Source organism: Sus scrofa, chromosome 13, assembly GCF_054392235.1.
Source record: "Sus scrofa isolate SSC_HxYL_T2T_F1_AM1 chromosome 13, Sscrofa_HxYL_maternal_Yorkshire_Landrace_v2.0, whole genome shotgun sequence".
NCBI lineage: Eukaryota > Metazoa > Chordata > Mammalia > Artiodactyla > Suidae > Sus > Sus scrofa.
In genome coordinates, this window is record NC_139395.1 from 17,144,484 (window position 1) to 17,162,819 (window position 18,336).

Sequence of the window (18,336 nt, forward strand, 5' to 3'; positions counted from 1 at the left end):
CACAGAAAGAGCAGGCCAGATACAATGGCCTTCTGCCATTGTCTAGACTGGCATCATATATAAGCTTCTTTATTTATGCCCTTTAAGAAGAAGGCAGCTCCAGAAAGTATAGAGAAAGTATTATACGGAACTGTAAAAATTGCACAGAATTTGACTTTGAATTTTCTGGTTCAAGTGTCAGTCCCCACTACATTCTTGTTATGTCGTTTCCTGGAAACCTGTTGATCTCTCTTAAGGCTCAGTTCTGTCAGCATAAAATAGAGGCAACTTGCCATCACCACTTGGCAGGGCTATGGTGAGGTCACCATAAGCTAATGGAGGAGGATGAACTTGGTCAAAAGCCATAAAACTTGATTGGTTACCATCACTTTTGTTGAGCAATAATGTATGAAACAAAGTCCCCTAAATTTAATCCATTCTCACTGATAGAACCAACTCGCAGCATTCTACATTCCAAGAGAAATGCTTTGCTTGAATCAAGGGGCTGTGACTACAGATTTGTTTCATTAGGCTGATAACTATGCTATGATGAGAGTGAGCTTTTGGATTGTAACAGACTATTTACAGCTAAATCAAAGGAGTGGGGCACCAGGTGTGACAGCAAGGTGGTGGCAGTGTGGTCATCTAGATGAGATAAGCTCTTTGAAACTAGCCAACTATGTTCTTTGAGCTAAATTCCCCTTTTGTCTCCAAAACTTCTGCTTAAAAACACTAAGTGCCATTAAACTACTCTTTGTATGTTTTTTGAATACGTTAAATAGTGTATAATAAAATTTGTAAAGACAAATTGAAAGAATACCCACTAAATGCAGCAACAGAAACTCACCAGCCTTCAGAAAGATAAAGATATTTCTTTACAGATGATGGAAAGCATTGGCTAGGCTACAGAACTTTCTAAAGTTTACATAATTAAAATCTGGGGATTAAGAATATGCCACTTACACCTCTCCTCTTGCTAGGAGTCTGCACACCATTCCTCAGCCCCAACGCACGTGCCCACGTGCACACACATCCACACATGTGCACGCACCTGGCAGTCTCTTATCCATCTTTCAAAACCCAGCTCAAATGTCACCTCCCTAACTCAAGTCTGATGGCAAATCGCTCCCTGTTCTGTGCTTCCTCTGAACCTTGTACCCATTTCAGTGAATAACTTTGTTAAGACTGTCTTCATCATATAAATGATATCATATGATATCTGTCTCTCTCTGGCTGGCTTACTTCACTTAGTATGATAATCTCTAGGTCCATCCATATTGCTGCAAATAGCATTATTTCATTCTTTCTTACGGCTGAGTAACATTCATTGATTATATGTGGAATCTAATTTTAAAAAATAAATAATGTGAAATAAAATGATGCAAATGAAATTACATACAAAACAGAAATAAACCCACAGACAAATTTATGATTAGCAAAGGGGGAAGGAGGGGGAGGGATAAATTAGGAGTTTGAGATTAACATATATGCTCTACTACGTATTTTTAAAAAAAGGTCCTACCATATAATACAGAGAACTATATTCTGTAGTAACTTATAAGGGAAAAGAATCTGAAAAAGAATATATATATATATATATATATATATATATATATATATATATTTATTCTTTGTGAATCAACTATACTTCAATTTAAAAATTAAATCAAATAAAAAACAAATACTTTTTTTTTAAAAAAAGACTGTGTCTTTATCCCTAACGTATGCTCAGCACCTAGAACAGTTCCCTTCTTGGCTCTTTCCTTTTTTTCTCTCCCTTCCTTCCCTCTTCCCTCCCTCCCTTCATTTCTTCCAATTCATGTTCATGCAGCTTTCCCATAGCAGAGCCCAAACCATGGAATTCCCATTAACTCCTCTCCCATATGCTCACCCTAAATTCAAACTGTCAGGAAATCCTCTTGGCTCCATCTCTAAAGCTGAATATCCAGAAACTCATCCTGTCTCCACTCCAACTGCAAATGGCCTTGGTCAAACCACTATTTTTCTTGCTTGATTACTGCTGCCTTCATAGGTGTCCCTGCTTTTAACCTTTCTCCCTGAAATCAATTCCCAACATATATCCAGGGAAACCCTTTGAAAGCCTAAGTTATCTCCACTCAAATCCTTCCAAGAGCTCGTTTCACTCTGGGTGAAAAGACGAAATAGGCTGCAAGGCCTTATGTGATCTGGACCTTGGTTTTCCCACTTCCCTTGCTCATCATACCCTGATCATTTTAGCCTCCTGGCTGCTCTTCAAATAAGCCAGTTACACTGCCTGTTTCGGGTCTTTGCACACACTGTTTCCTCCATCTGGAACACTTCTTGCCATATATCCACACAGTCAGTGCCCTCACTTACCTCAAGTCTTTGCCAAAGGTCACCTTCTCAGTCAGGTCCACCCTAGGCACTCTACTTAAAATCCCTATCCACCCTTGTCTCCCAGCACACCCACCCCTCTCACCCACTCCTGCATTTCCTCTTTTCACCTTCTAACCATATTTATCACGGTTTGTATTAATTATCCATTACCACACCCCCACCTTCAGCTAAATAGAAGCACCATGAGACATATTTTTGTTTCCATGACATATCCCCAGCACCTGGCACATAGGAGGAGTTCAACCTCCTCAAATATTTGTTGCAGAAATTCATTTGCTTAGGAAAGAAACATGATTTCCTATTCTTTTGTTTTGTTTTGTTGACTTTTCGGGGCTGCAGTTGAGGCATATGGAAGTTCCAGTAGAATCAGAGCTGCAGCTGCTGCCTACACTACAGCTATAGTCAAGCCAGATCTGAGCCATGTCTGCAACCTCCATCACAACTCAGAGCAACACAGGATCCTTAACCCACTGAGTGAGTCCAGGGATCAAACCTGCATCCTCATGGGTGCTAGTCAGATTCATTGCTGCTGAGCCATAATGGGAACTCCATGTATGATCTTTGTTAAAGGAGTCGTGTTTTCAGGTTCAGGATACATTAGGCCAAAATATCAGGTAGATAACGTTCATCATTTCATTTCCTAGTGACTCTGTAATGTGCCATACTTGCTGTTCCTGCAAAAATGTGGACAAAGCCTCCTCACTCTTGGCCAGTGGCAGAATAAACAGATCCATAGAGCTTTCAGTGCCAATTCTATGTGTCAGAAACCACCAAACAGAATTCTGTGATGATGGGAGAAGGATGGGGAATAGGGAGGTACACACTGAGGGGCTGAAATAAAAAAGGGTTATTCTGTATTTTGTATGCCCTGGGCCTATTTCCTATCCTCTGAAGACGCATGCAAAAGAGAATGAAATGGTGATATATTTTTCTTCTGTAGATCCTGTGGCATAGCTCTCAGCCAGTATTTAATTCTTTCACCCCACATCTTAATAGTCATCACCACCCCTATGTGTGTTCAGTGAATTTTAAATGTTGAAATCTCAGCCCCGATTACCTAAAAATTGCACCCGAAATCTAATCCTGATAAATTTCACCCTAAAGTGCTTTATAAAAATCAACATTTTCTTTCTTTCTTTCTTTCTTTCTTTCTTTTTTTTTTTTTTTTGACTTTTTAGGGCCTCCCCCATGGCATATGGAGGTTCCCAGGTTAGGGGTCTAATCTGAGTTGTAGCTGCTGGCCTACACCAGAGCCACAGCAACACAGGATCCAAGCCACGTCTGTGACCTACACCACAGCTCACGGCAACGCCAGATCCTTAACCCACTGAGGAAGGCCAGGGATCAAACCTGCAACCTCATGGTTCCTCATCAGATTCGTTAACTACTGAGCCACGACAGGAACTCCAAAATCAACATTTTCTTGAATTGAAGTATTAGGGAGAAATGTACTGATATTTACGATTTACTTTAAAATGCACTTTTATTTTTTCTTTCTTTTTTAAAGTTTTATTGAAGTATAGTTGATTTACAGCGTTGTGATAATTTCTGCCATACAACAAGGAAATTCAGTTATACACACATCCATTTTTTTCAGATTCTTTTCCCATATAGATTATCAGAAAATATTGGGTAAAGTTCCCTGTGCTATACAGCAGGTCCCTATTGGCCAATCCTTCGTTACACCACAGTGTGCAAATGACAGTTTCAATCCATCCCGTCCCCACCCCCACCTTTGGTAACCCTAAATTTGTTTTCAAAGTCTATGAGTCTATTTCTGTCCTACGAATAGGTTTGTTTGTATCCTTTTTTTAGATTCCACTATAAGTGATACCACATGACGTTTGTCTTTCTCTGTCTGATTTACGTCCCTTAGCATGATAACCTCTAGGTCCAAGAGACTCTCATACTAAGTGACGTAAGTCAGACAGAGAAAGACAAATACTACATGATATCACTTATATCTGGAACCTATTATATGGCACGAATGAACCTATCTATAGGAAAGAATGGAGAAAATCATGGACGTGGAGAATGGACTTGTGGTTGCCAAGGGGGAGGAGGAGGGAGTGGGATGAACTGGGAGTTTGGGGTAGATATAAACCATTGCATTTGGGGTGGATAAACAATGAGATCCTGCTGTTATTGCACAAGGGACTGTATCTAATCCCTTGTGATGGTACATGATGGAGGATAATGTGAGAAAAAAATGTATATGTATGTATAACTGAATGACTTTGCTATACAGCAGAAATTGACAGAACATTGTAAATCAACTATAATAAAAAAATTTTTAAAGAAATTAAGCACTCATACATCAACTATACTTCAATAAAAATTATTTTAAAAAAATCTCTAGGTCCATCCATGTTGCTGTAAATGGCAACATTTCATGCTTTTTTGCGGCTAAGTCGTATTCCACTGCATACATGTACTACATTTTTATCCACTCCTCTGTTGATGGACGTTTAGGTTGCTTCCATGTCTTGGCTACCGTAAATAGTGCTGCAATGTTTGAATTATGGTTTTATCCAAGAAAATCATGGACACGGAGAACAGAATTGTGGTTGCCAAGAGGGAGGGGGAGGGAGTGAGATGGATTGGGAATTTGGGGTTAATAGATGCAAACTCTTGCCTTTGGATTGGATAAGCAATGAGATCCTGCTGTATAGCACTATGAACTATATCTAGTCACTTATGATACAGCATGCTAATGTGAAAAAAAAGAATGTATACGTGTGTGAGACTGGGCCACCTTGCTGTACAGTAGAAAATTGACAGAACACTGTAAACCAGCTATAATGGAAAAAATAAAAATCATTCTAAAAAAAATAATTATGGTTTTCTCCAGATAGATGCCCAAGAGTGGGGCTGCAGGATCACATGGTAGTTCTACTTTTAGTTTTTTGAGGAACCTCCATACTGTTTTCCATGGTGGCTGTACCAACTTACATTCCCACCAACAATGTGGGAGGATTTCCTCTTCTCCGTACCTTTTCCAGCATAAAATACATTTTTAAAAAGATAGATTAATGGATGGATACAGGAATGGGTATGTGATTAAACAAATATATAGAACGTTAATGGTGAATCTACGTGATGAGTATATACGTATTCTCTGTGGATTTTTAAAATTTTGCTATATGTTTGCAATTTTTCATTAAAACTCTAAATAATCACCATACAAAAGAATGAAATAATGCCATCTGCAGCAACAATCCACGGCCTTGGGCCTAGAGATTATCATACTAAGTGAAGTAAGCCGAAGACCAATACCATATGATATCACTTACATGTGGAATCTTTTTTAAGAAATACATGAATGAACTTATTTGCAAAACAGAAAGAGACTTACGGACATATAAAACGAATTTATGGTTACCAAAGGGGAAAGTAGGGGAGGGATTAAAAATAAACCAACAAGGACCTACTGCATAGCACAATATTTTGTAATAACCTATAGGGGGAAAGAATCTGAAAAATAACTGAATCACTTTGCTATATACCTGACACTAACACAACATTGTAAATTAACTATATTTTTTAATCTAAATAATTATTTAAATTATTTATCAAAATCGTGTATGGTAGTCAAATGAAAAGGGAAATGGGAGTCGAATTATATGAATCCTGGCAAGCTAGACAGAAGAAAACAACTCCTGTTTCTAACTCAAAAATTCCTCCATTGCCCCTGGGGATTCTCAGAGGTGGAGTCATCTTTTACTTGACTTTTCTATCCCTACCAAGCTTGTTTGTTCGTTAAATCTTTAGTGTGTTCTTCCTTCACCCCACCGTTCTAATACTAATCTCCATGTTTAAAGGCTCCCAATGATTTGCAGGAATGAAATAATTCATGGAACTTGCACGAGTCCCCATAACATAAATCAGGATCCCCTATCCAAACAGATGGCAAATTCCAGGTGCAAATCTCAAAATGCTTCACAATTACGTGCTCAATAAAAGTTCAGAGAGTTAGACCCCTTTTTCATCATAGTTTTTGCTTTAGAAGTTACTGCTTCTCTGGATCTCTAACAGATGTTCTTTGGAGGTTTTTTCTGTATGTTTATCTCAATTTCTTTCCACCTCTTTGCTGTTGAGGTCTCCCAGTCTTTATCTCTTTCTCCTCTGCCTGTCTATGTATCTCTGTCTCTCTCTGCCTGGAGATGAAAGAGAAGCCGTACATTTGCAAAAATAAATGGAAATCAGCTAAAGTTCCCACCTATGTAAGACTGTCCTGGGAATGGGAATATCCTCTTACCTGGCAAAACCTTTCAAGCTGGTCCTTTTAATTTCTCCTTCTTGTCTTCATCCCTTAAGAAGCTGCTTACGCCTTGGGAATTTCCTAGAGTATAGGAAGGCTTGAGGGCACAATGACATTTCAGCTATTCCAGTGTTTAATACTCTCCTTAGGGAAATGAAGGGGGGGTGAGGGGAGGAGCAAAGACTGTGTTTACGGGGACTGACACATCGCTTGTGCTCACACTTGATTTATTGCCATTAAATAAAAAATGGTCCTTCATCCTGTAAACATGGCCTTAAAAATAAATATAAAACTTGACAGGGAACGCATTCACCAAAAATAGTAATAATAATCATAAAGTAGTGTAAATGAAACTTGCCCTTTTAATTTTAATTGAAATTTCCTAGAAGAAAAATTTATCATAATTGTTCCTATTTCATTGGTTTAGTCTCCCCCTAAAGTCCCTAGGCAATAAGCTGAGAGCAGGAAATGTGTGTCATTCAGATTTGTGTCGTTCTTATCCCCTAGCAAAGAGCCTTATACGTGTTAGTTCTCAAAGCAGCATATGAAATGGATAGATGGATGGATGGATGAATTGAACAATGACAAACACTCCCTGCATTGATAACTTTTACTCACTCAGGGTCAAGCTGAAGTGTCTCTACTTACCTCGGGTGCTCTAAGCTAGCCCACACCAACCAGATTAGAAATTAGGATGGAGTCTGAGGAAATATAGAGATATTTAGAGGAGTGTGTGCATGAGTGAGGGTAAGAATCAAACTGCTATAGCATGAGACCTAACAATAATATGGCTTAAAGAACAAAGACAGTCATTTCCCTCTCCAATAGTTCAGTCTGAGGTGGGTGTTCCAGCTTGGTAAGCCGCTTTCCTCCACTCAGTCATTCAGGGACCCAGGCTAATGCAGACACACCATATTCAACAGGTGACCTGAGGCTTCTGTAAGTAGCGCCAGGGTAGCAGGTGGGAAGAGTGAACAAGCTAACCCCAAAGACATCCTCCCAAACAAAGTGTTCACCTGCCTTCCATTCACATTCCACTGGGCAAAGCTGAGTCTCACAACCACACAACCACCACAGCAAGGAGGGCTTGAGATCTGATTTTCAACTAGGCAGCCATGTGCTCAGCTCAGCTCCATTACCACAGAAGGAGGAGAGAAAGGATGGATGGGAGAGGGGTATCAGCGACCATCTCCTTCACATTTGTACACAAGTTTATCACCATTATCTCAAAATCTGAAGACCCAGCTGGGAATGGAGTGCTCTTTAGTTTCTGGCGTAAGTATTTGAGGAAATGGAGTCTAATGAGGTTTCCTGAAGAAAAATACAAACTGTCAACAGAAAGACAGTATATTATTAACAGAGTTGAATTCAAGTGTCTGTGTTTTTCCAAGATTGTTAAGTGTGACCTAAAACCTAGACAGCCTTTTACATAGAGGATAACCTCTAAAGTGATAGGTTGATTCACTCTTCACTAATTTTCCCTTAATTACTCATGATATAGAGACAAAGGGGCAAAGTCACTTTCTTCTTGGAAGTAGGGTCCCCTTGCAGGTAGCCAAGAGGGCGTAGGGGCGCGCTCAATGTTCTGCCTGTCTAAGGAAAATAGTTAAGTTCTCATATGTAAAATTCTTCAGCAAAAACAGGGAAGCTCAGATATTTAATGCCAATCATTGCTTTCAGTCTCCTGTTCCCTCCTCTGCTCAGATGCCATCCACCTTCTCCCTCTGACTCACCTATCTAACAGCATCCCCTTCCTCTAGTCTCCCCTTTACTCCCCAGACAGCAGCCTAGACCCCAAGATGACTTTAGGCTCAAGGACTTGAACTCTCTCCAACACTGACCCTGGCTAGGCAGTAAGATCCTTATTTCTTCCACTGCTTCAGAGCATTCCTTGCTTTTGCTCTACCCAGAATCCTCTCCCAGACCTTCAAGCCATCTTCTCACTTCTCCAGTGTGCTTTTCTCCCAGAGGGAGAAAGCTTACCATCTTAGTTTGGGTTCTCTGAGATGAGGTCTTGGGTGTAGGCAGTTCATTTGGAACAAGGGTGGGGATACAGAAAATAAGACCTGAATGAATAAAGCCAAAAAGTGAGCCTCAATGAGAGTTACTTCTGTAGGCAATTGGGATCTGGTCCCTCTGGGGACTCTCTGAGAAACTCAGAATGACCCTCAGAACTGTTCCAGGGAGAGGCAGTTGTCTTAGTCACCTTTCGGTGGGTGAGGGCCGTCCCTGGGGGCAGGCTGCGGAAGCCTGCCTAGTGATGGAGAAGGCCCTCGGTACCGAAGCTGAAAGTCTCTGCAGAAGGAAGCTGTGTGCGCATGCTCAGAAACTGTCCACCTGCAGCCACAAGTGAACTCTGAGGTGCACTGAGGGGACTGGGACATAGCATCGATGGTGTCTTCCTAGCTTCTTCAGAGCAGAATCTCCTCACTTGGAGTTCCCTCTTGGCCTAGCGGGTTGAGAATCCTGCATCGTCACTGTTGTGGCTTGAGTCACTGCCATGGCGCAGGTTCATTCCCTGGTCTGGGAGCGTCTGCATGCTGCGAATGCGGCAAAAACAAAAGAAAACAAAAAAATCCTCACTTAAAGCCTCAGACACCCCCTCCCACTGACTGTTCTCACTGTGAACGGAAACAAATTCATCAGATCAGAGTTCACACTTCCTCTTTGCTCTCGCAAACATTTATGTAAAAAAATCAGTCCACTATTGAGCTCATCAGGGATTACTGCGTTGGTTTGCTTCCACTATATTTCCATCACTAAATTGTGAGCTCGTCAAGGACAGAAATTCTATCCCCTTTAACGGTCGGCACATAGTAGGATCTCAACAAATATATGCAGAGTGAGTGAAGAAATGGCAAATAATTACCTCAGTGATATACCTCAACTCCAACATACCTTCTCCAACTACTCCTTGTAACTGACAGAATTTTCTCTCTTAACTCACTCCTTGATGTTTGGCTACAAAGCTGTGCTGTCATTTCAAGAGAGAACTTGTTCAAGTGCATATCTGGTAAATAGAGGGGGGAGAATCTCCTCTGTGAAGCTATGGGGGGAAATGATTTTGTTAATTACAAAAAGAACATGAGAAAGCTACTTCTCTAAAATCATGGAATGGCAGAAACTTTGCTGTTTGAAATCACATTTAGTGAGAATGAAACACTTCATTCTTGCCCGAAGGATCTAAGTCCTTTTAACAATGAAAAACACCTTCAATTTCCAACCCAGGAGCTGAGCTTCAGATAACAGTTTTGCACATAACATTCCACATTTATCTTAACTTGGTTGTTTCCAAGGACACAGGTCTCTGGGTTCTCATCCCAGCCCAGGCTGGTGTCAACCTCTTTATACCTGGGCCTGCTTTGCTTTGAGCCAGCACAACACGGCTTTGTTGAAATTTTACCTAAACGCACCTCTCCCCCAAAATGCTGTGACCAGCCCGCGTCTTCCTTTGTCTGGTGTGGTACCGCAGCATTCCTCTGGAGGGTGGTCCCCTCGCTCATTGACTTAACCTAACTTTGTTGGACGGCAGCTGCGTCCTTGGTGGTCTCTATCATGTGGACTGGATCACCTCTGCCAATTTGTAGCACAGATTTTTTTTTTTTATTGAAGTACTGTTGATTTACAACGTTGTATTAGTTTTATAGGTACAGCAAAGTGGTTCAGTAACATATTTTTCAGATTCTTTTCCAGTATAAGTTATTACAAGATACTTATATACTTCCCTGTGCTGTACAGTAAATCCTTGTTGTATAACTATTTTACATATAGTGCTATGATTCTTACATGCCCTTTGTGGGTGAGAAATGGCAAGAAGGGAAATTATGCAATCAGTGTAATCTGTGATTCAAAATATCTTTGCGAGGTCTCTGGGAGATAAGATGTTAGCAGCAATGAAGAAGACAGGTCACTATTGACTCCACGGCCTATTATGAGACTCCATCAGAAAGAAGTTCCCACTGTGGCATAACAGGATTGGTGGCCTCTTGGGAGCACTGGGACACAGGTTCAATCTCTGACCTGGCACAGTAGGTTAAGGATCTGATCTCGGAGAGATAGCAGTGAGTGATGGCTTGGAGCAAGATCTTATTTCTCTGCTCAGGAATCGAACCTGGGCAGCCTGGATGAAAACCAGGAATCCCAGCCACTAGATTAGCTGAAGGCTGAAAGTAGAATTGGCCTGAATCTTGCCCACTGTTGAAAGCAAGCATGTCCCAAGGAGGCAAAGACTATGAAAACAGGTATAAAGTTTATTGTTAGAGTCACAGGACAACATATGGGAGAGCACAAAGAGAAGTAGTTTATTTAAGTCAAAAGCAAAGAATACACACCCTAAAGGAGAGTGAGAGTGGGGGTGTCCCCTCGAGTGAGGCAGGCGCGCACCAGAGAGGTGATTTAAATCACTTATATAGGACAGTTCTTCCGGGTCTTTACCTTTGGCCAATTATCTTGCTTCGTTTCTCACACCTGACTGGACACAGAACCATCCCCAGTATGTGTGTGCATCTTTTGGCAAAGATGGATTCCAGAGCAAAGGATGCCAGGACAGTATCAGGAATTATTATGGCCTGGCGCCCCATCCTTTTCTGACCCTAGAAGCCTTACTGTGCATGTGTAATAGGGGAGATCTCCTTGGCCCCAGGAGAGATCGAAACAGTCATCTTATCTTTCAACGCTAGCAGAGCTCAGTTCCTGCAATTAACTTTCTCCTTGAAGTGTCAAAGAGAAGCAAGGCCCAATGTACTCGGCCAATAAGTCCCAGCTGTTCTCAGCCCAGGGGCCCATCTACCTCCTACCTCAGATCCGGCATGGCCAAAGCTTCAACTTGGGTAGCAACTGCACCTCAGATCTGATTCCTGGCCCAGGAATTCCATATACCACAGGGCAGCCAAAAAAGAAAAAAGGAAAAAAATGAAGTAAAATAAAAAAACTCGTGCTTACTAGTGCAGTTATGTTCCATTGGTGACATCAGCCTTGTCTCCCTCTCAAACTCCTCTTGATATGGCAGCTGGAAGATATGCTTAGAATTACAGTCTTGGAGTTCCCGTCGTGGCTCAGTGGTTAACGAATCCGACTAGGAACCATGAGGTTGCGGGTTCGGTCCCTGCCCTTGCTCAGTGGGTTAAGGGTCCGGCGTTGCCGTGAGCTGTGGTGTAGGTTGCAGACGCGGCTCGGATCCCGCGTTGTTGTGGCTCTGGCGTAGGCCGGTGGCTACAGCTCCGATTCCACCCCTAGCCTGGGAACCTCCATATGCCACGGGAGTGGCCCAAGAAATAGCAAAAAGACAAAAAAAAAAATAAAAAAAATAAAAAAGAATTACAGTCTTTCTCCCCTCCCCCACCCCCTAGGAATGGAGGCATCAAGACCTTCCTCACTGGGGCCAGACAGGAAGGCATCAAGGATTTTAAAACTCTCCCCATCCATCCTCACCCCCAAACTGGATCCCCGTGAAGACGAAGAGTTCCAGTTATCCCCAACAAATGCTGGCTGAGGATCTACAGTGGGAACAGGACTAATCCCCAAAGCTATGTTGCTTGGAAAGTCAAGATTTCTGCACCCATGACAAAGAGTAGACAAGAAGGGACTTAAAAACCAAACATAAACAACAAACAAACAAACAAAGCAGCTAACTTTTGTGCAGTCAAAGCCAAGGCTTTTTTGGTCCTTCATAGGATGTCATTATTTTCAAAGCTATACACAGAATGTTTAGTAATTCTGTTAGACAACTTCATCAAGTTTCAGGGAAACAGGTCCAAACCCATTGTGGAAGAAAGAGAATTGGCTTTGTGTCTTTGCCTGCCAAAGTCACATGTTTAACATTAACTAGGAGACAACTTGTGTGAGAAAGAATAGCATTTCTCCCTACAAAAAGAAAAAGTTGCTCAATTTTCATATGACATAAATTATAAGATCAAAAAGCCTTAGGGGATAATTGATCCCCAGATTGGCCATAAATTTAATCTCCAGTGACATAATTTAGAGTTGTGAGTGATAAACACTGCTCTCTGTAATATTCTAACAAATGTAGCTTCTTGTAATGCAAACTAGTGGTCCCAAAAGTTAACGGTCAATGGTCTTTCCAAGGTTTGTATTAAGTAAATGTTTGACTATTACAGGAAACTGTGGCTTTGTAGAAAACTGACTTAGCCTGAAAATCAACTTTCGGGTGACAAGATACAGGTTAAAAATAAGTTTAACCCTAATTTATTTGCAACTGATATATAAGTATTTTCTAATTTCCTAATCTAGATCAAGCAGTGTTTTGCCGTTCAAAGGCAGACTTGCTATTCTTTCAGATTTACTGCTATGGAGATTATTAAACTTAATTTTAACCAAGGATGATTCAAAGATGTTCATTCCTACACCAGCCAGACGGAGCCCAGTGAGTCTTCCCGAATCCTGTGATACAGTTGGTACAGCCTTTAAAACACTTTCCCACAGTAGAGCTTGTGGGTGGCAGTTTCCAACTGTGCCCTAGGAAAAGTGGATTGCCCTAAGGTGAATGTTCATGTAGCATTTAATCAAAAGGTCACACACCAGAGATGGCTACAGTCAGTGTTTTAGCTCTCTTTATCTCCAGCCAACACAAGGTATTTTGTTAATTAACATAATGATCATTGGAAATGGAATTTCTCTGGTGAGATTCATGATAGTTGAGAGGGGTGAATTTGCCAGAAACACTCCCATTACTGTAAAAACTTAACAAGCCCAGTGTCCTTTGGGAATGTTCCCAGAGACTTGCATATCTGAGGTTTGCCAAGCCCTGATCTGGAAAGATTCTTGATCCCCTCAATCTCCTAAAAAGTGAGACCAAGTGTGCCCCTAGAGCCCTGTGGCCCCTGGAGAACCATTCTCTCATGCAAGGTGCTGTCAGGAATTTCTGCCAGACAGATAACCAACCAGGCTTTCTCCATCTTGCCTCTTTGCAGGAGGTCTATAAACTAATTGTTTATAGACTAAACTCTGTTCTCCACTGCATTAAGTAGTTTTTACCTGCATTAAGTATAAATTAATACTCTGTTTTTACCTGCATTAAGTATAAATTTCTAAATGTGTTCTATCTGAGACTTGCTGTCTTCTAACATAACAGCAAAGACCTATATCTATATGTGTAGCTCTAGCTTCTAACTATTGGACATTACAGATATTAACCAAAGACTAAAATAAAATAAAAGCAGAGAGCCTAGTCATTGAGAACAACCACATCAACATAGGTCGAAGTGCAGGACTATGCAAAGTGCAAAGGGAGGTGTCTACCTTTTTTCTATTGATGGATTTTTTTCCTCTGCTTAACTGTAACAGGAATTTAAGCAGCTTATAATAAAAAGGTATCTCAAATAATAAGCACAGAACAAAAAGAGAGACCAAGTGGGAGCTCCCCTTGTGGTTCAGTGGCAATGAACCTGAGTGGTAACCATGAGGATGCGAGTTCGATCCCTGGCCTCACTCCGTGGGTTAAGGACCCAGCATTGCCATGAGCTGTGGTGTAGGTCACAGTCACAGCTTGGATCCTGCTTTGTTGTGTTTGTGGCATAGGCTGGCAGCTACAGCTCTGTTTCGACCCCTAGCCTGGGAAACTCCATATGCTGCACTTTCGGCCCTAAAAAGCAAAAAAAGAAAAAGAAAACAGGAGAGAGGATTATGATGGTGGAATAGAAGGACTGGAGCTCAACTTCTCTCCTAAAAACAACAAAACTCACAACTAAAAGCTGAGCAATCCCCACCCAAATGGACCGGAAACCTTAAAAAAGATACCCTACTCCAGAAGAAAAAGAGGAGGCCACATCAAGAGGTAGGAGGGGCGGTTTCGTGATATAAACAACCCCATACCTCTGGGGTGGGAAGCTCCACAGACTGGAAAGTAACTGGTTCACAGAGAGAGACTCACCTACAGGAGTGAGAGTTCTGAGCCCCACATCAAACCCTCACATGCAGGGATCCGCCACTGGGAGAAAGAGCCCCTGGAGCATCTGGCATTGAAGGCCAGTGGGGAGCTCCATGGGACTGGGGAAAATGGAGATCCCATTCTTAAAAGGCTTTGACGTGCACTGGGTCCCAGGGCAAAGCAAAGTCTCCACAGGAATCTGGGTCAAACCTGATCACAGTTCTTGGAGGACATCCTGGGAAAGCAGGGGTGAATGTGGCTTGTTGTGAGGGAAGGATATTGAAGGCAAAGCTCTCGGGAATATTCAGCAGCAGTGCCTTTCTCTGGAAGTGGCCATTTGGGGAAAATCTGGCCCCACCCATCAGTCAGTGCTGAGAAGCCCCAGGGCAAACAACAATCCAGGTGGGATCACAGCCCCACCCCCATCAACAAACAGGCTGCCTAAAGGCCCCTCAGTCACACAGCTGCCTCTAATCCCATCCAGAGACTAAGCCCCACCCACCAGAGGGATTAGAATCAGCTCCACCTACCAGTGGGCAGGCATCAGCCCCTCCCATCAGGAGGCCTACAGCAAACCCCCATACAGACTTCAGCCACAAGGGGGGGCAGACACCAGAAGTAAGAGAGGCTACAATCCTATTATCTGTAAAAAGGTCACCACACCAAAAACCTATAAAAACGAAAAGACAGAGAACTATAACTCAGAGGAGGGAGAAAGGAAAAACCCCAGAAAATCAGCTGAGTGAGGAGGAGATTCTTAGCCTCCAGGAAAAAAGACTTTAGACTGTTGATGCTGAAGATGATGCAAGACATTGGAAATAAACTGGAGGCAAAGATGGATAACTTACAGGAAACACTGAGCAAAGAGATACAAGATATAAAACTTAAACAAGAAGAGATGCAAAATACAATAACTGAAATAAAAAATTCACTAGAAGCAGCTAACAGGAGAATACAGGAGGCAGAAGAACGAATAAGCGAGGTGGAGGACAGATTAGTAGAAATTATGGATGCAGAACAGAAAAGAGATAAAAGACTGAAAAGACATGAAGACAGTCTCAGAGAACTCTGGGACAACGTGAAACACACCAACATCTGTATTATACGGGTGCCAGAAGGAGAAGAGAGAGAGAAGGGGACAGAAAAAATATTCCAAGGGAAAATAGCCAAAAACTTCCCTAACATGGGAAAGGAACCACTCACTCAAATCCAGCAAGTTCAATGAGCACCATATAAAATAAACCCAAGGAGGAATACACAAAGACACATATTAATCAAACTGACCAAAATTAAGGACAAAGAAAATCTTGAAAGCAGCTAGGGAAAAGAAACAAATAACATACAAGCGAACTCCAATAAGGTTATTGGCAGATTTTTCAGCAGCAACTCTGCAGGCCAGAAGGGAGTGCCATGATATACTTAATGTGATGAAAGGAAAAAACCTCCAACCAAGATTACTCTACCCAGCAAGGCTCTCATTCAGGTTTGAAGGAGAAATCAAAACCTTCACAGATAAGCAAAAGCTGAGAGAATTCAGCAACACTAAACCAGCCTTACAATAAATACTGAAGGAACTTCTCTAGGCAGAAAAGAAAAGACAGCAACAGGAGACAAAAATTCCACAAATGACAAGGCTCACCAGTAAAGGTACATATACAGTAAAGATACGAAATCATCCATGCACAATTATGCCACCAAAAATCAAAAATCATGAGAAGAGGTGGGTACAAAAGCAGGACACTGGAGATGAACTTGCAATTAAGAGACAAACAACTTAAAACAATCTGATATACATCTAGACTCTTATATCAAAACTTCAGAATAACTGCAAACCAAAAACCTACAATTGATACACAAACAAGGAGTCTCTGAAGAAGAAATATATCTCACAGTAAATAAGTGCATAATCCACCATGAAGGGGGTCATTTGACATCATTCTTGAAATACTGAAGTCTTCTTAGATCTGATTCTGATTTCCTCTCCATCAAAGAATTTATGATAATGATAATTAAATAATGCAACTGTACAATTAAATAATATAGTTCTACAAATGTATTATTAATAAAAAAAAGAAATACAAAGAAAATAGGAGAGAGAGGGAGACAAAAAAGCAAGAATGGAAGAAAAACCAAAAACTGCTGGCTGAGTAAAGGAGTAGAAATTGAGCATAGGGTAATCAAACTACAATGGAAAAAATAAAAATCATTTGAAAAAGGAAAAAAAAAAAAGAAATTGAGCATAGACCTTGGCTTTGAACTTTGAAACAGGGCCAGAGTAGTGTGACTGGTCTGGAATGGTGCCTTCAAACAACCCTGATCCACCCCACGGGGGATGCACCAAACAGAGTGACACCGACAGCCTTGTCATGTTTATTATTATTGTTATTATTATAGTTTATAGTTGATATACAGTGTGAGCCAATTTCTGCTGCAAAATGACTCAGTTATACATATATCGACGTCCTTTTTTATATTCTTTTCCATCACAATCTATGTCCCAGGAGATTGGATATAATTCCCTGTGCTGTACAGTAGGACCTTGTTGTTTATCCAGCCTTGTCCTATTTATGACCTTCATCCTGACTTCTCAACACTTCTCTTATCCTTTTAATTGGTTTCCTGTTTCCTGCCTTGGCTTCTTCCTCAGACCTAAAAATGCCCAATACGTTTTGTCAAAGCGTAATTTGAAAGTTATCATAATTCTCCTATGAATAGATAATAAGCACAAAGTGTTATTTAATTCATTAAGGCAGAAACTAGCAGAAAGACAAATGAGAATATGAGAATTCTGGAATAAAGGCATGCTAAAAATAAGAATGCTAAGTCAGACACAAGGCTGATTAACGTCATAAAAGACAATAAAACCTTAAGTTTTGGGGTTATCTTCTCCCCTGGACAAGGAAAAAAAACATCCTTTCTCAGTTCAATGCAACTTCATCTCTAGCTTTTCAGAAATGGAAAACAATGGGATCTAATCAAATTTCAAATAGCAAGTCAAAGTTATATTCCCTGGGATTCAGATGACCCTGAGGCAGGCTTATTAGAAAATGCTCTAGTGACCAGATGTCAGATAATCATATTTTTACTGTACTCCCAACTTGTGGACAATTTTCCTGAACAGCTTTTTTTTTTCAAACTTCAATCAACAAGTGACCTACTTTCCTTCTGACTGCTCTGCTGTGATTAAACCCCAGAAACAACTCCCCCCTACACACACACACACACACACACACACACACACACACACACACACCATTGCCACTCCTTGCAACCAGGGCATATCCATGAGGCTTGCACTGGAGGTCCTGATGGACTTTGTATATTACTTAACTTGATTTGGTCAACAATTTGGGTGAAGCAAAAATTGTGCAGCACAACCAAGGATCTCAAATTTTAGTATTCATAAAATCCTCTAGGGACTTGTGACCCCATGAACTTGGAGTGGGGCTCAGATATATTTAACATTCTTCCTCAAGTGATTCTTGCTTTTCTACCTTCCAATCCGTGAGCTCCCGAATCTCCATTCCCCTCCTGATTTGCTTACTTCCTGTGTTGCTTCCCAGGAATTTGCAATAGGATAAAAGATTTATAAACACATACTTGCTTTTCTTCCCCACTTCCCACCCAGGTGGGAGGAATCAGCACTAAGGCACCTTTGCACCTCCCCCAGTCAGCCTCAGGAACTAAGTGAAAATCCTGTTTCAGCACAGCTGAGGATTCAGCTGGGTGTTTGAGGAAGAGGCAATGGAGACCATTACTTGGGTTGAGAAGGGAGGCAGGAATGTCCCCAAGACCATGACCTTGGAGTAGGGCTTGGGAGAGTTTCCACACA

General features: G+C 41.3%; 1 protein-coding gene across 2 annotated transcripts in view; it reads right to left on the reverse strand.

Moving 5' to 3' along the window:
• The window catches only part of LOC100517188 (collagen alpha-4(VI) chain-like), a 150,103-nt gene extending 143,376 nt beyond the window's left edge, over nucleotides 1-6,727 (reverse strand). For both annotated transcript variants that reach the window (XR_014825028.1, XM_084991763.1), the window contains exon 1: nucleotides 6,617-6,727. The gene's annotated coding sequence lies outside the window, so the exon portion shown is untranslated. The remainder of the gene's footprint in view (nucleotides 1-6,616) is intronic.
• Between the last annotated feature and the right edge of the window lie 11,609 nt (nucleotides 6,728-18,336).